The sequence below is a fragment of the Onychostoma macrolepis genome, chromosome 04, assembly GCF_012432095.1.
Source record: "Onychostoma macrolepis isolate SWU-2019 chromosome 04, ASM1243209v1, whole genome shotgun sequence".
Taxonomy (NCBI): Eukaryota; Metazoa; Chordata; class Actinopteri; order Cypriniformes; family Cyprinidae; genus Onychostoma; species Onychostoma macrolepis.
This window is the reverse complement of record NC_081158.1, coordinates 17386363-17398832: the sequence shown is the minus strand read 5'-3', so window position 1 is coordinate 17398832 and position 12470 is coordinate 17386363. Positions and strand designations below refer to the sequence as shown.

The following is a 12470-nucleotide window of genomic DNA, read 5'->3' as shown; positions in this document are numbered from 1 at the left end:
AGGTACGCTGAGTGAAATGGAGATAAAATTGAACACAGGTGTGTGTGGAAGGAGAGAGGAGAGTGCCCTGGTTTGCTGTACAGATCTTTACTTGGAAAGTGAGAGTTTTCGTTATTAAGAGTAAGAAGTATGGTCAGTTTGTAGATGTTAATGAAGTGTAAAATGAAACTAAATAATTGAAGATTCCGAGATATGAAAGTTGCGTTGCTACGTTGAAGAGTTTCCGGATTCAATGTTCCTGCAAGCTGCTCCTTTCTTCAGGGTGTGAAAGCGGAATCTTCTAAAATAAAGCCGAAATCAAGGAAACTACTAGATTCAAAGTCATCATGTTCAAAAAGGTTGCTGTTGCTGGTTGCACAGAGGATGAGTTTGGAGGTTGCTGCACCACTCGTTAATTGGCTGTGTGAAACGGCACTGGATCGGAATCTGGTACTGGGAGTTTGGAGTATCTTGGTTTGAAAACAACCTCATTGATTATGTTTGGTCTTCAGGTAGGCCTTGATCCATTCATTCAGCTAACTCGACGAAGATAATTACTCATCAGTAACTTTCAGAAAAGATGGGCTTAGTGGAACTTTCAAAACAAACTCTCCTACACACTCTCAAACAAACTCTCATACACGCTCTCATATACGCCGCACTTGAACTGAACTCACTCACACAACAAACAAACCTCATTTATTTCTTTGTGAACCTTACATGTAAGAAAATTTCTATCACCATGTTTGGTTTGGATGAATCGATGCATGAATTACTGTGTCTAAAGCTTTGAATTCAAAGTTGAGATCTAAGTTGGTATTGATACTTTGCATTGTTTATGATATGCTGAATGATTCATGAGATGACCTAAATTCAGTGGTTTAATTGTGATTGTTGGTATGTTTTGAATAAGTCAAGCACCTTAAAGTTCAAGTCCCATTATTAGATTAAAATGAAAAGAAAAGACAGTTGAAATTGTAAGAGTGTGTTGTGTTTTGTATCGTTTTGTGACAAGTGACTGAGTCACAGGGGAGGGCTGGTCTCACTACGTCACAGTGTACTTAACTAGCATTCTCTCAATGGAAGGAAGTGTCAGTAACCTTCCTGTAGTTTTATTTACAAATAATCTTTCAGCTTTGTTGTACATTACTGGGAAATTAAGCACTCACAGCCCTAACAGTTAACACCTGAGCAAACTGCTCCAACAGTTCGGTGAAGCGGGGAGGGTTCAGAGTACTAAGTAGACTGAGTAGAAGCTGAATAAGCTGTTAATTTCTCCTAATGTCTTTTTGCTTTTCCTACACTCTTTCATCCAGTGTCCAGGTTTACCACAGTAATGACAACTGCTCTCCTTCTTAGGACATTTACGTTTCTGTCGGTTCTCTGTGTTGACCTTAAAGGACGCTGCTGCAATCTTTACTCTGGCTTTAACATCAGAGTCTCTTTCCCAAGTAGCTAACCTGTCCAAGCTGTTTTGCAAGCTTCCAGTGGACCATGTTAGATCTAAGAATGGCAAAGCCGATCTGTACTCTGATAAAAGGTCAACAAACCATGTTCGAACTAGTGGTCCTCTGTCATCAAGCACACTTTCAGGATCATCCACTATTCCACTGTAAGTTACAGCTGACTGACAAAACCTTTCGGTGTATTCACTCACAGTTTCTTCTTTCCTTTGCACACAGTTACTGATTCTGGACCAGTCTATTTTTGGTCCCATGATATTCTTTAGAATTTTCAAAACCCCTTCTCTCAAATCACCTTTACTGGCATGTTGTAGTTCAGAAGTAACAGCAGACTCAAAACTGTTGAATTCAGATTCAGTTAGAATTTGTGACATCAGCTGTGTGACTTCTGCTAACGACATGTCGTAGAGACGCATTTTGCTGATCAATACTCTTCTAAATTCAGAAAAATTTGTGCGTGCTGAGGGTAAGCTCTGGGATAGTCTCTCTATATCTTTAGGTCCTAGCACTTTGGCAACAGTTTGTACTTGGACAACAGAAGAGCTGGGAGAAACACTTTTAATTCTCTGAGATCTCCTCCTAGCGCCACACACATTGACCGAACTTACAGGCACATCAATTACTGATTGGAGAGCTACATCTCTTTCAAAGAATGCTTGTTAATCAGGGTAAATGTTATCCGGCTGACTAACTTCCACATCAGTTTTTGCTGCAGCTTTGTTGCGGTTCAATTTCTTAGTCAAAGAGGATACTCTAGCTCGAAGCTCATTGTTCTGTTTCTCTAGCTCTGAGTTACGCTGAGATTGTTGTGTAGCTAGTGCTAAACCAAATTCTCTGTGGCAGCAGATAATGCCTTTCACATTGTTCTTGCGAATACATGCTCCTAATACCTTTTTACACTCATCTACAGACCAAGTCTTGTCTGGATGGATCTCATATTTCTGAGTTAGTTCTTGTCTAACTTTCTCAGTGATTATTCGGTTCATTTGTTCCCCTAACAGTGTTTTGAATTCACTATCTGACCACAATGGAGTCGCAAGACCACCCTTTTCTGTTGTTGGAATCAGCCTAGCATTCCTTCTAACCATTTTGTGAGTTTCTTTGTTACCACACAATCAAAACACTAAAACTTCTCTGATCAATAGAGGGGTACGCTTGTTAACACAGATCAACTATTGTTAACCTTGTCTGGCAAAGCAGAGGATAACACAGTTTACTAGCATTTTACGCTAAACTTCCCTGCCGAAAACAGAGGGTAACACAATATTAGCACGTGATGCTAATCTTCCCTGCCTGAAAAACAGAGGGTAACCAATATTAGCATGTGATGCTAATCTTCCCTGCCTGAAAAACAGAGGGTAACACACTATTAGCACGTGATGCTAATCTTCCCTGCCTGGACAGAGGATAACCTTCATCTCTAAAAGGACATTTTTAGAGGATAACTTAGTTAACCAAACCCTACAGCTGTCTGTTAACTCTTCTCTGACGGCGCAGAGGATAACAAATTTGTACGGGTCTTAAAGGTTCTTTTGGATAGAGTGACACTCACCAACCCTTGGTTGTACAGAAAGATTCAGTCTGGAACGAAGTCAGATCTTTGTTGAACTTTGTTGAAGTTTTCATTCTGGATTCAGGTGAGGAGCTCTATCCGGGTCACGGCACCGTCTGTTGTCAACTTTTATCTTCTAAAGTTTAGGCAACTCAGAAGTGAAGACCATGGAGACTTCGGGTTGTATCTCCAGCAGGATTCTTTTATTGAGAACACAAGCTGTTGGTAGCTGTAGTCATCGAAAATCTCAACTAAAGCAGTGATACATTGTAGTTTAAATACATTTAGGGGGCAGTGCTTAGGAATGGAAACAAAGCACCTGGGTGACGACCTTAAAGCATGCAAATGAAGTATTCCGGTATAGCACCCTGCCCCATTTAACCACTCCTAATCTAATCAGCCTAACTGCCCAAAGATTGGGGCAGGGGCATCAAGAGCAATTACAAACAAAAGGCAAGAGTCTCCGTCGTCTGGCTCATTTGACTTACAATAAGAGAACAGGAACTGGCAGGGACCTCGTGCTACAAACTTTGTTAAACAGAATCGTTCATCTGATGTCATCATGCTAAACACAATGTATATAACTTCTTCAGTTTGTATATTATTACATTGGAATCTAAATGAAACATTTAAATAAATTTGTAATCCCACACCTTTATTTAACCAGGCAAGTTAATTAAGAACAAGTTCTTATTTACAATAACAGCGTGTCCGTGACAGCAGAATTTGTAGTTGTAGAGAATAGCCACACATGTGTATCAGTAAATTTGAAGCCACAGACAAAAGTTGCAAACTTGTAGATTTTTTTCTCTCTCTCCCACAAACACAACACAACACAACAGTTACACCTTCTTGGATCCTTCATTGCAGATACACAAATCCTATTCTACGAATCACAAATCAAGAAACTCAACATTCACACACCTGCATCAAAAAATGTGCAGTCGCGGACAAATTTTGTACATCTGCAAATCAGTATATGAATACTGCAACCTGATCTGATCTCACAGAATTCCGTGTAATGTTCACGGACTTAATTAACCTCCGAATCTGTGGTGGCATCACGGAATCGCCGAAAATTCCGTGATGGGCTCACAGAAAAAAATCCGTGATGGGCTCACAGAAGTGATACCAATGTAAGTCAGTGACAGGCATCAGCCGTGCTCCACGCACGGATCCACTGGTTCAACACTTTAAATAGGAAACCTTTAGCATCAATATGCCGACGCGATAATTTATCGTCATCATTATTGTTCAGAACTGGGTAGGTTTAGGGTAGGGGTGGGGTCAGGTACTCCAGTGAAAGTATAACTGCATCGGACTCACTCTTTTTACGTGGTCCGATGCAGCGCTGGTGTTGAACCAGTGAATCCGTGCATGGACAACGGCTGATGCCTTCTGTGAGCCCATCACGGAATTTTCGGCGATTCCGTGATGCCACCACAGATTCGGAGGTTAATTAAGTCCGTGAACATTACACGGAATTCTGTGAGATCATGTTGGAATACTGGCAATGAGATTTGCACACTTGTAGAATTTTTTTTTTTTCTTGGATGCTTTTTCTAGCACAAACACAAGTGCATAATGACAACGGCTTGAATCTGCTGCTACGAGTCTTAAACGTTGTTTTTCACCTGCAAATGACAAGTTTCGCACACTCTCCACATATCTGTGTGACAAATGGAGCAAAAGTGATTTGTGCAACTGTATAGACAGCGGCGGCCACTCTTCCAAGATCAGAGAAGTTTGGCCAATCAGAAGAGCTAGTTTGGGCTCCCATCAGCAGGGAGGAAAAAATAAATAAATACTTTCGCAAGCTGTGAGCATCTTCCGGAGCAGAGAGCGGCAACAAATATTAGTTTACAGAAAATATCTTCTGGTGCACAACCTTGGACACATCATCAGTGTTGTTTCCAGGAGTCACTGGGTGTTTCGGGTCTTACAACAGACACCCTCGTCCTGGCGACCCGACCGAGGCTGATCAGACCCCGGCCTGTGTCAAAGTGGCATTCTACTGCCCCACTGCTCTCACCTCTTCAACCAGAGCCACCTGGAAGCTTTTTCTGCTGCCTCCACGTTGTTGCCTATGGCTCTTTTTCGGTTAGCACCTGTTATGCCCAACGTGCCATAGGCCTTGCTCAGGGAGTGACTGGCAAATCCCCTGCTACCCACCTCCATCCGTTCCTCCGACAATCCTCCACCAGTTCTTGGTATTTCTCCCTCTTCCTCTCTTGAGCCTCCTCCATTCTCAGTTATCACGATCTTCACTTTAGAATACTGATCCAAATGACTAATTCCTTTAGAAGGATGTAGTAACACCTGAATAATTACTATTCAATACTTTACAAAAACCTCAAAAGCTTGCAATGATTTCAGTCATTACTAGGGAGTTATCATGATCTTCACTTTAGAATACTGATCCAAATAATTACTAATTCCTTCTGAAGAATTTGGTAATACTTGAGTCATTACTAGTGGGTTACCATGACCTTTACTTTAGAATGAATTATTAATTATGTATTATTCATATTAATTATCAACCTGTATACAGTAGTTCTTAGTAGTTCTTGGGGAGGTATGGAAAAAATAATAGTTACTGATTAGCTAATAGTGAACTACCACATTCGACTAAGCACTATTACTTACTAATTCATTAACCAGAGTTGCTTGTTAGTTACTAGAGTGCTAATGTTGCATTACTCATGTGTTCTTGTGTAGTTATTCATTAATGATGGAACAGTATTCTAAAGTGTTACCCAGTTTTTCAATGCTTTCTCTGGCATTTGTCCTTCCCTGATGAAGTGAATGGCTTTGGCTGTAGCTTGGGTGTGTCGGCTGTCCTTGATCCCCTTGCTGATTGCCTCAGTGATGGATTTGAGGACCTGGTCATGCCTCCATCAATACCGACCCTCACCCAGCGCCTTGGAGCAGCTGCTCAGGATGTGTTCTAATGTCCCTACTTTGGAACAAAGGGGGCATGCAGGTGTTTCTATTTTTCCCCATTTGCACAGGTTGGATGGACTTGGGAGGACATCATAGACCCCCTGAATCAAGAACTTGATTCTCTGGGGGTTCCACTTCCAGATGTCCTGCCAAGTGATACTGCGCTCCATCGCCTGCTCCCACTTCATCCAGGTGCCTTGCTACCGCATGGCCACTGCTCTGCTATTAGCTCTTCCTCGACTGAAGCTCGCACCTCCTACTGTACCAGCCTCTGCCTCTCCTTTCTGCCGGCAGAGTCATATCGGATTGCTCTTAGGCTTCCAAGTCCGGCTCTGCCTTGTGCCACTGTTCCAAGGATGGCCTTGTGCTTCAGCCGAGTCTCTGCTTGCTGAACTGCCTCAGCTGCCCTCCACTTCCTTCCTGTCCTCACAACAATCCCTGCGCCGGACACTTTGGCATCTCTTGATCCAGAGTACTGCAGATGTTCCCGTGCCCGTGCAACGATGAACTCCTCCCTGACTGAGCTAAAAGGGAGCCTGAGCTTGTTGGTGTTCCCATATAGCCCGATGTTACTCAGGCTACGCGGTAGACCCAGCCATCTGCATAGATAGCTGCTCACTTTTTGCTCAAAACCTTCTACCATGGTCATTGGGACCTCATAGATAAGCAGAGGCCAGAGGATACTTGGGAGGATTCCATGCTGGTATACCCAGGCCTTGAATCTTCCAGGGAGCCCAGACTTATCCACTGTTCTCAACCATCCCTCCAGGTCAGCATTGCCTTGATGGAGTCTCTGTCACTCAGTCTGCAGTTAAAGACCTTCCCAAGGCTCTTCACTGGACTCTCAGTGACTGACGGGATCTGGTATTCTCCCAGCCTGAAGCGGAATCTGTCTGTAACCTTCCCCTTCTTTAGAACCAAGGACCTGGACTTTGCAGGTTTGAAGCTCATGCGTGCCCATGACATGAGTCTCTCCAACCCCTGAAGGATCCACCTGGTTCCTGGTACCGCCGTTGTTGTCACTGTGAGATCGCCCATGAAGGCTCTTATGGGAGGTTTCCTTACTCCAGACTTGCTGAGGGGACCTCTGCACTCTGTTTCAGCTGCCTTGACCAGCATATACATTGCCACCGCAAATAGGGTCACTGAGATGGTACAGCCAGAGATTATCCCCACCTCCAGCTGGTGCCAGTCAGACGTTAGCTGGCCAGTAAAGACTCTCAAGCTGAACTTGCTGTAATAGTCCAGGATGAGATCTTTCACCTTCTGTGGTACATGATGTTTCTCCAGTGCGACCTCCACAAGCATGTTGGGTATTGAGCCATAGGCATTGGTGAGGTCCAGCCACAGTACTGCCAGGTCCCCTCTACCTTCACTTGCTTCCCTGATGAGCTGGGTTACCAGGCCTGTGTGAACAACCAGGAACTCCTGGTATACCTCCCTTTTGCACATATCGATGTACTTATTGCACAGACATATCAATGTACTTATTGCTCAACTGGAAGTTAGAGAGCCTCTTAGCCACGATGCTAAAGAAGAGTTTACTCTCCACACTAAGCAAGGAGATGACCCGAAACTGGTCGATATCCTCAGACTTCTCCTCTTTTGGTATGCACACTCCCTCAGCATACCTCCATGGCTGGGCAATCTTCCCTCTCCTCCAGATCACCTTCAGGAGCCTCCAAAGCCGATGTAGTAGCTTTGGGCAGTTCTTATACACCTTGTAGGGCACTCCACTTGGGCCTGGTGCTGAGCTCGATCTTGCTCTCCTCACCACTTCCTCCACTTCCCTTAGGCGGGGCTCCTTCAGGTCGAAGTCTGATGAAGGCTCTGGTGGTGTTATCAGCGCATCGCATGGACCCAGCGTTTGTTCTCTGATGGAGTCACTATAGGTGGCCTTGAGGTGATCGTTTATGGCATCCTTGGAGCATGTGAGGCGGCCAGCCCTCTTTTGGCCAAGGAGCTGCTTGGACAGCTTAAATGGATTGGCCAAGAATGCTGCCCTCTTCCTGGCTCTCTCCTTCCGCCTCCTTCTGTGGAACACTGCCCTCCGTAAGGTCAAGAGATGTTTCCTTAGGATTGCTCTCAGGCCCACTAGGCCTCTCGACTTCCCACGCTAACTTGTATTGCCTCTTTAGCAGCCTGAGTTTTTCCATGAGGCACTGGATTTTCCTTGCTCTATGGCTTGGAGCATATGCCGATGGAGCAGGCTTGGATGCCTCGGTTCCAAATTGCTCAGCTGCAATGTTCATTATGAGGGTAGTCATCGTTCTCAATCGGTGGTCCACATCCCCCTTAGCTGTTACTTCCAGGACCTGGCTTACATCTTCATCAAATTGTAAAGGTATGTTTTGTCTTTCTTTTTCTGAAATCACTCACCGTTATACTGTACAGTATATTTGTTTATAGTTTAAATATTAAATCAACCCTGATAAAACTCACCTACCTGTAGCCTTATAGTAGTCCTAATTAATTTAGCTGGTAAAGGTGTGTTTGATTAGGGTTAAAGCTAAACACTGCAGGACAGTGGCCCTCCAGTGCCAAGTTTGCCCATCCCTGCTTCAACTCACAAAGGCTTCATAAAAGATAAACCCGTTAATTAAATAGATTATTATGAGAGTGTCATATACAAGATGATTAAATATATTTGTTAATATATTTAAATTATAAACAAATGTACAGTATAACAGTGAGTGAATTCAAAAATAGAAAGAAAATGTACCTTTATTGGTATTTGCTGCTGTCCGCTCCGGAAGATGCTCACAAGCATTTTTATTATTATTTTATTTTTACCCCCCTTCTCGTTCGGGTGCCAACGGATAGGTACCTAAACTATACTGTAAAGAGATTGCTGTAAATTGTACAGTAGCTGGATGTATTATTACTGTATTTTCATTTAAAGTTTTATTACTGTAAGGGTTTTATCCTTCACTTATAAATTTTAGCTTTAGGGAACCAAATCGTAGAAATTCGGTTTTGATCTGATTAATTGATATTAATCAAAATTTGTATAATTTATACCTTATTAACGACTCGACCAGCGAGTATTAATACAGTATATTTTAGCAATTCTGCTTATTGTTGATAATAATACAGAATTGATTGGGAAATTTAGCTTGAGCAACAGGTAACACGATCTATGGCAAATAATTTAAGATTTGAAAATCAAGGCACCAGACTATTCATTAAAAATGAATCGAGAGTTTATTTACTATTCTAGGGTACAATACAAAAACAAAACACATACACACACATACACACATTATGGCAAGATCAAAGCAGTTTGAAGAAAGTTAAACTATTCTCTTTTCTTGAGTATAAAACGACCTTGGGACGTCACGAACAGAAGACTCAGTTATCGTTATCTTTTAACGATTCATTCAATTCAATCAGATCAGTGAATAAGAGATTTGTTTGTTTTACTTGCTGTGAGTTGAAGTTGAATCGAAGGCTGTTCTTCTTGAGGTTGGTTGTTGCTGGAGGCAAGCCCCGGACTTTCTCGCTGATGCGTTGTCGCGTGACGTCACTCGGAATTTCTCCTTTTGGATTTGATGGCTTCTTGAGCAGCGCGCGAATGGCAAGTTTGAAGTTCTTACGCAGCAGCTTTGCAAGTTACTTTGGTCAGACGTGGACAGAGTGTTGAAGTCTTTTTAGATGATCAGCCAGATGTTTCGCAGCACGATCAGGGGGGGCAACACCCAGACTTTCAGCCAAGTTTCTTGCAGTTTCACCAGTTGTTCAACCCAGTGGTTTCAACCCAACCCTTGCAAAGTTGGGTGTCTGTTTTTATCGGACAGAATTAAGTCCATCCTATTCACTGTCTGACCAAATCACATTGTCCCTGTAGGGCGGAGCCCCGCCCAGCACGACTTCTTTTTCGTGCATACATTATCTGCTCATAAATATGTCACCTGGAGGAAATATCCTAGCAGATTTCTATAAAGTGTTATAATCATACCTTATGATGCTAAAAGTCAACATTCATCCTTTCACCATGTTGGAATCAACATAACGTGTAATTTAATACCAAACATGAGATAGTTGTCACATCGAATATCTATAATTTTACCTACTAAACGGGTTAAGTCATAGATTAAAAATATCCTAAGTTCTAATAACTACAGCAAGATAAATGAAACATAAAATACCACATTCATATATATATATATATATATATATTGTCTCTTGAGTATATTGCTTTAATAGCAGCAGTCTTTCCTGGATTGTCCTTTTAAAGATCCTCTGTGTGACTAGAGTTTCTTTGTTGTACGAGCAAAAGAGGCGGCATTCCTTTGGAAGGCAGTAAAGAAAAGGGGTTTTGTTATGAGGTCACCAGGATGTCTGTGCTGTAGGTTTGTTGAGGTCTGGTTAACATATATCTGTCTTTCCTTGTTGATACCATCATTGAATTATGGTCAAAAGCAGTCAGGGGACTCAGGGAGGGTCTGAGCTGGAGCATGTCCAGATTCCCCGTGCTTTGTACTGTCTGTTTATTCGACTTTATTTATGGTAAACTGGTCAGGAATAACATTGAAGATTGGTTCTTCAAGGGATGGCCAGATGTTCTCCTCCCAGCTTCATGAGATGATAAGGAGAACAGACAGGAAGCTTAGTCAATTACTTTGGGCGTTGTGTCGGTCATTTGTAACTTTTACGACTCAGTATGGAGAAAGAGCTCAGGAATGTTCTTGAGTTAAGATTATGCGTGTGCGTTCTTTTCGACCAGGTTCTACACATCCCCCTTTCGCTCGGTGAGGTTCCCCTTGCGAACGTCGGCGGGCGCTGGAACAAGATACAGGGAGAACAGGCACACACAAGACACAAACAACATCTCCATCACTGACTGAATCCTGGTGCAGGGCAATTTGGAAATGAACAGGTTAGAAACTTGAGAGGACATAGGGGTGCAAGGTTCCGCATGATTCGTAATCAGGTCATTTTGATTGGCTTAATTGTCAAGGGTTCGACGAGGCGGTATAGGCGTGATCTCAATCAGGTTGGTTGAGTTTTCAGGTTCGGGTTCTTGGTCGGTTTTATCACGTCGGAAAAAACGTGGGACGCCTGACGTGCATTTGTTGAAAGACTCTTGAACGGCGTTCACTCGCTTGTGTAGGTGGAAGGCCAGTGTCAAAGTCACAACATATCCTACAATAGTAGAGATGCAAAGCGCTGTGTCAGCGGCAGACCAAGACCGAATAATCGGCGCACCAGCGGGCGGAAGGCGTGCAATAGCTTCTAAAGCTGTATTGACAGGAGTCAGATCAATTAGTTGCGTTCCTTCCTCCTTGATCCTTTCTTCCAATTCTGAATCGAGGACAAAGGAATGCTGTTTGAAAAAGGGTGAGATTTCGATTTCAGCCTGATACTCATCGTCGGTCAGGTGATACAATGCTAACTCGTCAATGTGGAGGATCGAGCCCTTAGGGACAGTGATCCATAGAGTTTGGTTGGGCAGGATAATGCGTGTGGCTGTGTCATGTTGATCGTATGTGAGGGTAGCGGTTCGCACTGGGGTGTTGACCAGCCATCGGTTTCCGATGATTTCGGCTTGTGTTACCTCAACTTGAGAACGTGGTGTGGCTTCGGCGGGGCAGCTAGTATCGGGTTTAATGGATTCTAGGCCGCAGATGCCCTCAGTATTATCGCGGACAAAGGGTTTACTCGGGCAGAGGAAATGAATGTCCTTAGTGAGCGTACACATCTTTAGGTTTGGGGCCAGATACAACTGCTCGTTGTTATCGTGATACGCAACGACTTCAGGAGTGTGAATTTTGACATAGGTGTTACCTTGCCAAAATCCCACATTCACAACGTCTTTGAGCCGGTAAATATTATTAGAGTCGATAATGGGCAAACTGAGGAGAAAAGCCAAGTCGCATGCTTCCGGGTTTACGTACAAGGGAATAGCACTACCCAGGGAGAAAGCGAGATGGGTTTGGATGGGACTAGCAGGGCCAGCGGTGGCCGACGTTAGGATGTTTTGGACAAGGCTAAGAGGTATCAAGTAGTGTGGAATCCTACCCATGGCTAAATTATCAATCGAGGAACTTACTTCACGTAGCATGTCAGTCATGAGGGTTGTTAGGAGTTGTGTCTGGGCTACATCGTTTTGCACGACCGAAAATAGTTTATTAATGGATTTAATAGTTTGGTTTAAGAGGGTGCTATGGGTATTTAGAATTGTGATGGTGCCGTTCAGAGATTTCCCGAAGGTCTGTAGGGCGTGACTCTGGACTAAGAGCTGTTGTCGTATTTCAGGCATTTCAGCCTGAATTTCGCCTACATGCCGCCTAACGGTGGCAAGATTTACAGCATTAGCGGTGTTCATGCCAATGTTAAACAGAGTTCCTACAGCCGCAGCAGTCCCCAGCAGGGCGCCCAAAAATCGTTTGGGACGCCGGTTGTACCCGCTTAATTCAGCTTGGGTTACAGTCATTTTCTGCAATTGTTGCAGCATGTGGTTCACATCTGCCTGGGCGTGGACAAGGACTTCTCGAGTCCAACGGGCTCCAGCCCACGTGGTTTGGGCGGCT

General features: G+C 43.5%; 1 pseudogene; it reads right to left on the bottom strand.

Moving 5' to 3' along the window:
- Nucleotides 1-5022: 5022 nt before the first annotated feature.
- Nucleotides 5023-8264, bottom strand: LOC131538517 (uncharacterized; annotated as a pseudogene).
- Nucleotides 8265-12470: the final 4206 nt, after the last annotated feature.